Raw genomic sequence first — 9475 nt, 5'->3', positions numbered from 1 at the left:
ACAGTTGCCCATTATTTTGGCAACAAGAAGAGATCTCAGTGACTTTGAAAGAGGGGTCTCAAAGTAGCATAGGGGGTTTATAAGTGTGTGTGTGTGTGTGTGTGTGTGTGTCTCAGTCGCCAGATCTCAACCAAATTGAACATTTCCGGGAGATTCTGGAGTGATGCCCTAAACAGCGTTTTCCACCACCATCAACAAAACCCCAAGGGATGTAATTTCTCATGGAAGAATGGTTTTGCATCCCTCCAGTAGCGTTCCAGACACTTGTAGAATCTATGCCAAGGTACATTGAAGCTGTTCTGGTGGCTCGTGGTGGCCCATTAAGACACTTTCTTGGTGTTTCCTTTATTTTGGCAGTTACCTGTAATTGCCTTCACAATGACCGCAGTACAATTATTTTCAAACATGGCAGTACAGTACAGCTTCCTGCTTGGTACATGCATTTCATTAGGTTATCAAGTTTATTAAAGTAGATTACTTTTCAAGTAAGTCTCAGCACGTTTGAGTGACCATAGATAATTGTTTTCCAGCTGTTTTCCAGTTTTCCAAGATTCAAGTATCATTTTTATAAATGTCTTCTTATAATCCTAAAATGATGGATGTGAAGTGAACAAAGTATGAAACTAATTCAGTGTGTTGGTTTAGCAGTCCTCTTAGTCTTGTTCATTTTAACAGCTCAGGTTTTTCTTGTTATTATCCATCTGTTATGACAGCTTGATTGAGCAGCCAGTCAGTTCAATACAATTCCATTGTACCCCCTTCGCTTTTCTCTTTTATGATAATATATTTACAAGCAGTAGATTGCATCTAGCTGTTCAGTTCTGGCACTACAAGTGAATGGGGCCATAAGCAAAGACATCTGAATAATGCTTTGTATGGCTGACACATAATAACAGTATTAATGACCAACATGATCACTTTGCTGGGCAACTGAGTTACAAACCATGATGAAAATGCAAGATGTACTTCTTGTTGTCCATGTTTTTCCCCTTTGAATTCAAAGACCTCTCACATCACCATGATGGGTTTTTGATCCAACAATGGAATATTCACACACAGTCTCAAAAATAACTCAAGTACCAGTCCTGTCCAGCTCATATTCACGTTATTTTAGATAGGCAGACAGTACACAATTGATGCAGTTGAATTTGATTATTATTATTATTCTCTCTATTCCCTACATTCACTCTCTTGTTACTCTGCCAACCAGCTTTGTACTGAATAACTTGTTATATGTTCAACTCCTTCCTGTTCTGAAACCTTTGTGTTTTTAGAGTGCTCTGTCTGTCTGTTTTTCTCTATGTAATTGGGGCTCTTGGCTAGTTCACCTGGAGTGGGCCAGAGGGGGAGTACCTGCCATCTGTACTGCGTGGGGGAGCCCAGACAGCCCACTGGCCACCTAGGGGCCGCTCAGCACTTAGGGGCCGCTCAGCACCACCACGAGGGTCTGACATCTCTATCGTCAACCGCTGGGTAATGAGGGCCAGACAGCTGGCCGACTGACAGGCTCTCCTACTGCCTCCAGGAAAACTGTCCGAAAGGCATTCTGAGCTTTTCAGCAATGTAAGCAGTTCTCTGGTCAAGACACTCTGGGTTTGACTTTGAAGTGTATACAATGGCACCCACTGCCTGTTTATTAATTAAACCATGGTTGATTTTACCTCAAAATGTGACCTTATTCTGTATTTGATATTGTTCGGTTATGTCCTCTCCCAGGCTGTGTCTATAGCAGAATAACTCCACAAGAAATATGATCTTATTAACTAAATTGACTCTGAGGGTAGTTTATGTACATTTTCAAGAGATATTCTGGATGCTCTCTCTACTAGTCTGATTAGAAGCAAGGAGAGAGAGTTCATTGAACTAGTGTGGTTGCGGCAACGAACCTACAGATGTCAGTGTTTTAAAGGAAAATGTGACATTTACATCTCCATATAGAGAATGCAGTAAAAACATATATCTTCGAACTTGCTCTGATATTAAAATAATTCACGCACTCCTCCCCTCCAGTTTATCCTCGATAGACACACTTGAGAACAAGAAACAAAGAAATATGAAATGTATTGAATGATACTGTAATTGCAGTCTTTCTAGCTTTTGTCACTATATGCACGAAGTAAAACACGCAATACAACTGAGCACAGTATATGAATGTGAGAGCATCAGATGACTCGGTCGTGTGGACAGACTTGTCGATGAAGCCAACGCTCACTGTCTACGAAAAAATATTGCACTGAGCCCTCGCGAAAGGATGACGCGAGGGAGGTTTGGTTTAATCCGCACACACTGTACGTGAGATGAAAGTAAACTGATGAGAGTCCTGTCTTGAAGCCTACCACCGGCATTCAAACACCGAATGGAAACGTGAAGAGTCTTTTGAAATGTGGAATTAGGGTTGCGAGTTTAGAAAACACGTAGGTTAAATGTCCATTGATCAAATGAGAGAACTGTTTCAGCGTGATACATGAGAATTAAAATTGTCGCATCCTCAACGTTTTTTCTCGGTATATGGACATTGCGCGCTTCACAGCTGACTGTGCCATTGTGGGACATTTTCCAACCCCAAAGGAAGGACACTGAATTCAGCAGATCCTTTATTCATTCAACACACTAGACACATCATGACTGAGACTTTCTACTGCTCAAGGTGAGTACCATACTAAGATTGATAATTGCAACCCATGAGGACGAAATTGCAAAGTTGGGTTACTTTACGCGACCAGGACGCATTGAAATGACAAGCGCGCGTCCAAAATAAATGAGCTACCGGTACATTCTTATTGTTCGAAATGTATTTACATACCGGTATATTATTTCAGGGTGTAGGCTATTCCAATGGTAACAATTCCGTAGAAGTCATGTTGAATTGAATTGTAGGCTACCGTGATATCATCTCGTTTTCTCAGACAGTGAGCAGCTGATGGGCACATAACGCATGCAGCACGCATATGCTTCATGACTTATTTATATGGATATAAAGTATCTGACTATCTGGAATATCTCAGATTCTGATAAATTCTCTATGGAGGCGCTCTTTAGTGGTACTGCACAATCATGGACAGATTTGTCTATAGAGGCATCATCTGGTATGATCATGAGATCACCAAGATAAGACCTCTGTGGGAAATGGGTTTTTGAGGCAGGCACTTTACTTGATTGCCAACTGTCAGGGATTCTGGGTTTAGGCACCAGCAGCACGCACAACCTAAATATCCTTTCATGAGACGTCATTGTAAATACGAATTTGTTCTTAACTGACTTGCCTAGTTAAATAAAGGTTAAATAAAAATAAATAAAAATCCTCATCATCATCATCCTCAATGGGCGTGCATCCTTATAGAGATAAAGGCATCAGGTACCACAAAACCAGCTGTGGAGAGAGTTATCTAATCCTGTTGAGAGGTGTTTGGCCATTATCTGTAGTTGTATTACTGTAGCTTCGGTACCCATAGCCAGCCTTGGCACAGGAGTGAGAGCAGAATCCATTGGGTTGATGGAGACGAAGTGCAAAGCGGAGAAGAGCTGGAGCCTAAACAGCCAGAGTAGATGCAGCTGCAGTGCAAACTTCCACAATGATGTTTACCAAGCTCATCTCATCTTTGTTCTGTGTGTGTATTTGGGAGAGGTATTGGATTTGGTTCCTTTTAGACTCTCTCAGTCAAGCAAACCAGATGGACCCAGGGCTCTCTGTGTTCCTGCTTATCTCACTGGCCAGTTGGACTGGATTTATTCAGATGGTCCCACCAGAGCTATAAAGCTTCTCACAGAGAGGGAGATTGGCCTCTCTCTGTTTGCTCACTAATGCCAGGCCGCTACTTTATCAGTTGCCTGCTAAATTTAGAATTTAAATGGGTCTTTATTTTTGTTCATTTTTTATTGCTACACTGTAATATAATGAGATTGCATTTCCCTTTGGAGGTGACTCAGAATTGCTTCCATTACTGTATTTCTCTATATATTTATGTGCCAATGGCAAACAGAGTGCTATTTTGCTGCAGCACAACTTTCTGTAATGTATTGATTAATTGAGACTTTCTGTAATGTATTGATTAATTGAGACTTTCTGTAATGTATTGATTAAATGAGACTTTCTGTAATGTATTGATTAAATGAGACTTTCTGTAATGTATTGATTAAATGAGACTTTCTGTAATGTATTGATTAAATGAGACTCTGTAATTGATTGATTAAATGAGAATTTCTGTAATATACTGATTAGATATGTAACATCTGTCATGGACTGTCGTTTTCATTTGCCTTTCATCAGTCATGAGTTCCCTTCATATCTTTAGATTCAATGTAGCAGCACTGCCTACTGTGTTCTTTACCGAGGTGTCATGATCCCCCTTTGGAAAGGATTATTGATTTAAACAAAGATTATAGATAAAAGGAGGCAGTTCACTCACATATGAGATATATTTAGCGTGGACTGATAGCCTGATCAAATGTTGACATTATATAGCTATGGTTGTTGTGTGATCAAAACATCATCAATGTGGGTCAGCGGCAATGCCCTGTACTCTAGTTGCAGTAGTAAGTCAGGCAAATTAGTGTATGTAAGACAATTACACAGCAGCTCACTACCCAGAGATGGAAACTCCCCCGTTTCCCACGGAGACACTGATTAAACACAACTTCTTAGATGCTACAGCCTGAGGAGAAGAGCATAAGAGGGAGCGTCACAAAGAAAGGCAGGGAGAGAGAGTATGAGAGTAAGAAAGATAAATAAAATCCCCCAAATGAACAAACATTTCCTGTAGCTGTTGTGCTCCCTCTTCTCTTCTCTCCTCAGTCCTCCCTCAAGCACCTGTTTATTTAGAGCCTGAGCCAACATTGAGGTAAAACGACTGTACATGTATATTCAAAGTAGTGGAGAGTGTGGGAGGAGAGATACAGGTGGAGGGAAACAGGGAGCTCACCTGCCATATGGTTCCTTTGGCAGTACACTGCATGCAGGGATTGCTATCTTGCAATATGGCACAATGCCTCCAGATTGTTATCACTATTGTAAATGTAAATGCTGCTATCACAGTGCTATTGGGATAGCACTTCCATGTTGATTTGTAATCTCTGGCACTTTGTGATGGCATTGTGCCAGTCTAAATGGGTGAGCCTTTTAGATATTAAGTGAGACACACTGATGAATTAGTGAGAGAACGAGACCAATGACGGGACATTGAATATGTGAGCAGGGTTGAGAACTAAGAGATAAGAGCAGAGATAAAGACATATACAGGACTCTAGGAGGGAACTTGACAGTGTCAGACATGTAATGTGAGGAGGAAGCAATTCCGCATATAGGGGAACATGATTTGTGCAGCAAAGTCAGTCTCTATGCTTTTATTCCCTGTGCCGTGCCCTTGACTCAGGCATTAGTGCAGTGTTTCAAGGTAGGGGCAGGATGGACCCTCCAGACCATGGGAAGAAGCTAGGCTGATGCTTTTATTTGCAGAGCTCTGTGTGTGAGCCACCTCCTTGGCCTTATTTACACTTAGGATTAAATCTAGAATGGGTGCTGCCGGTGCACCGGAGACTCCAGAGAGGAAGTTGTGAATAGTAGACAGCATGAATTGTCTCTCCTCCTCTTCCCTGTTTGCTGTGTTTCTCTCTGGGCTTCCAGCGAATTTTGTCAGCAGTGAAGGTAGCAGATGCTCTGTAAATCTTTGATCGTAATTATTCGTGCCAGCTACCTCCATCTTTGGCGTCCTCCTCCCTACACAGCCATATGGGCCAGTTGAGGGAAACTGAGAAAACATACAGGCTTGGTCTGAATCAGTTATTATTGGCTTTGTGTGCATGTCCATATAAGGATGTGTGTGCATGTGTGAATTTGCGCCTCATGTGTTCCGTTCTATTGTGTATGTTATTTCCTCCTCATATGCTGTACTCTGTACTTGGAAGCCTACTTTGTATATGGAAGTCTACTGTCTATCAGTTGAGAGAGCAACATCTGCACTGCTGTGTTTCACTTTTCTATCCTGAATGATTGATGCCAACAAAACTTACACAGGATAGCAAACTATACAGTCATAACTGATCTACAGGGACAGTTACAATAACTGTAGGATGTCGTAAGCTATACCAAAAAATGAACTCATGGCAGAAACGGACTGTCATATTGTACCAGCACAAAACTGTCTGAGTATCTAGCTGAGGGAACATATCCAAACAGAACTCTATAGTTGTTCTTTGTCGCTGTCCCAATCACACTGGAGAAGAGAGCTTGTATTTCACTGGCCTTATTCCACATTCCCATCAGCTGTTATGCCAACAGTGCACTCGTAGCCTTACACTTCCCCTTGTTCTTTTTCTAGTCACTACCGATGGGCGTGTTGTAGCAGCGTACAGACGTGCTCTGGCTACAGCAGAACATAGTCGGTCTCTGTCTTTCACTGAATGCTGAATTATAGAAGACCTGGTATTGCACTTGGGCTGCACAGGTCACTGACTTTCCCCTTTGATTGTCATCATACAGTACATACAACATGAGCACTCCCTGATTCAAAAGACTGTTTCAAGTCACCATTAGCCAGTAGAGATCTACAGTGAAATGTACGGAAGACAGAGCCCAGGGAGGTTAATTTATGAATGAATCTGACTATGGCAATATTGGGATGCTCTATATTTCCATGCGGACCCAGAATTCTGCGGTGTTGCAGAAATGTCTATTTTATCGCTGTGCATAACGCCATGCATTGTCAGAGGTCACTGATTGTGTTTTGGCAATATGCTTGAAGAGATTCCTTTCCCCAACCTTGGTTCACCACCCTGTGGTTTTTATGAGCCTAACATTCTAGATTGATAGAGTGCTGTTTTATGGTTCCCCATAGCCGTCCTCTGCTACCCTGCCATCATTCTTAATGCTTTGTCTCTAAAGCTAGCAATCTGACAGTTGTTCACTGAACAACACAATTGATATAAAAATAATTTTATGTATAACAAACAATCCAACAAACTATGCTCTCGAATAAAATTATGAATAGCCTGAATTTATTTGAAGAGGGATATGGTCACTAAATGGTAGAATTCACTGCTTGTATGCCTATCCAATAATCACAGTATTGAGTGGTTTAAATGAACATCCATATGTCATTATAGCCATTTTAGAGCTGAATGTGGGTTTGTAAGAAGACCAATAAAAGCAGAATCTCTAGCCCCGGGCCTGGCCCTCCAATGAGACCACAAATAAGACACGGAGGAGTGATCACAAAACATTTATTTTACCATAAACCCCACAGGTCCCATGTGATTAAATCTGACATTCGTTTAAAAGTCATCGTTAACAAAGACGGCATTTTCATGTCCTAATTCCTCTTCCCCTCACTGTAGGTACCAGTGTCAGCCTCCGGCTCTGGCTCGCTCTCCCCCCATCTCCACCACGTATGACCTACTTCTGTCTCCGCATCATTGTAAACAGATCTACTAATTGCCTTCATTTATTCATTTGGAAGTCAAGTTCTGTTGGGGCTGGCGCCCTCCCAGTTCATTCATGTGTGACGTGTACAATTCTCCCCTCCCCCCATGACTCATCCACATGGATTTGTGGCAGACCCCACGACAAAGGTATCCCATCAGGCTTTGTGATTTAGCCAATGATTAAATGAGTGCCATTTTGAGTGTGAGACATTTCTGCAGTGTGCCATTGTGACTAACCTAGAAGTGTGGCACATGACAATATACCGAACAGAATGCATTGACAAGCTCTAGAAGGAATGAAGATATCATTATGGGTATATGGCTTTGTAAAGTTTTTGTCAACGCCCCTGATATTCCACCCTAAAACCTAGAAGTGGGGAACATTGATGTTGAGCAATTCTCTGGAGGCAGTGCAGGTTTGATATGACTAGATCACATACAGATGTTAATTTGATCACTCTTTTGTTGCTGAGAATTGTCATTTTGTTGCTAAAATATGCAGATGAGTTTTGTGATTTACAGAAATTCACTGAAAACCCACACCAACACCCAGTTATATTAACAGTATTGTACTTTTCATGTAGCCTACCTTTGACCAGCTAATAGCCTAACCATCGATCAAGCAACATTAAGGCCCAAGCCTGTTCAAATCCTGTTGCTGCAGGATCATTTTGCTGTGAAAATATTGGTCAAATGAAGACCTTATATCTGTACACTCCTGTCCCTGTGCCTCCATACTGTGTTATTACTCTGTTTTGTCCAGCCTGATCAGACTAGGCCACAAGACACACCATTTTCATCACATCTGATGTAATAACACAACTCTATTGTTGACTCAGTGTGAGAACATTGTGTCTGTCCTGCAGCCTGAAAGATGGTGTCAGAGTCGGTCTGATTCCAATCTTCTCACATGTTATCAGCCTGCGCCCAGCAGGAGCCTCAAAGGCTGCTGCAAATGGAACGCATTGGGCCCCACTGAGCCATAAAGTACAATAAGCACTGTGCATGGAGTGCATAAAGGGGGAGAAGGAGACATATTTCTGTGATCATTTTAGTTCATGTTTATGTATGGTTACAGACGGTTACCCTCCAATGAATCACACATAATAAGACACTGCAGAGTTTATGCCAGAATGTCACCCCAATGCATGCTGAAAACATAGGCACAGCCCTGTGGATCTTGGTGGGGGTCTTAAGGTCAAATTAAAAATGGTGGCATGAAATTTTGACTCAGATTGGTGCCCGCCACCGTAGCCAGAGGCCTGAGCATGTTCTTCTATGAGTTTGTCTGAATGAGTCACGTCTGGGGCTGAGGCTGGGGTTGGCAGGAGCGTATCTGACTGACGAGGCAGTGTATTCAGCAGGGAGTGCTGCAGCCAGCAAGATGCTGTCTCTATAATCTAGGGTAAACAGAGCAGCATTACTGCACGCCACAGACGTGACTGAATCGAGAAGAAAATAAATAGATGGGCTGCTGTTACTTCCTGCTTCTCGCCCACCTTGTTATGTTTAACTTGATCTTCACAACACTGAATGAACCTCTGTAGGTCTCTGTATTGCGGAACTAAAATTCAGAGATTACCTATCTTTTTGCACAGACACAGGCACAATACTTGAGGCGCAACTAACATCTTAAAGCAAAGCAAATTATGTTGAGGTTCATAACACTGAAGTTTGTCATATGATTTTGGATTGGAATGATTTAGAATAAAATATTGGATTTCCCAAACCACTGAACACAGCAACTCAAGGTGGTCTCCCATGATATTGTAAACTGGGAGCTTAATATAGAGTTTGAAATGGGGTGTACTCCTGGGGGGATAAAAATGATTAGTGACAATCCATTTGCTTGCGGAACCTGTTAATGGAATTCACTCTCTGCATGTACAACAATTAAATGCTGCATAGAGACAAACCAGATTGCCCTGAAGTCATCATAAAACAGAGCTACAACTCACACCTGTGTGTGAATCCTGTAGCAGGGCCCAGAGACTCACTAGGCTAAGGCTATTCATTATATTTCACTACAAAGACCAACTGAAAACAGTATGTTATTATA

The 9475-nt window shown here is 41.8% G+C and overlaps 1 protein-coding gene across 1 annotated transcript in view; it reads left to right on the top strand.

The window, feature by feature from the left end:
• Positions 1-2191: 2191 nt before the first annotated feature.
• The window catches only part of LOC106583001 (plexin-A2), a 50705-nt gene continuing 43421 nt past the window's right edge, over positions 2192-9475 (top strand). Inside the window, exon 1 of the mRNA XM_014166698.2 lies at positions 2192-2647. The gene's annotated coding sequence lies outside the window, so the exon portion shown is untranslated. The remainder of the gene's footprint in view (positions 2648-9475) is intronic.

The sequence above is a fragment of the Salmo salar genome, chromosome ssa22 (assembly GCF_905237065.1).
Source record: "Salmo salar chromosome ssa22, Ssal_v3.1, whole genome shotgun sequence".
Taxonomy (NCBI): Eukaryota; Metazoa; Chordata; class Actinopteri; order Salmoniformes; family Salmonidae; genus Salmo; species Salmo salar.
Note: the sequence above shows the minus strand (reverse complement) of the source record. Positions and strands in the feature narration are given on the sequence as shown.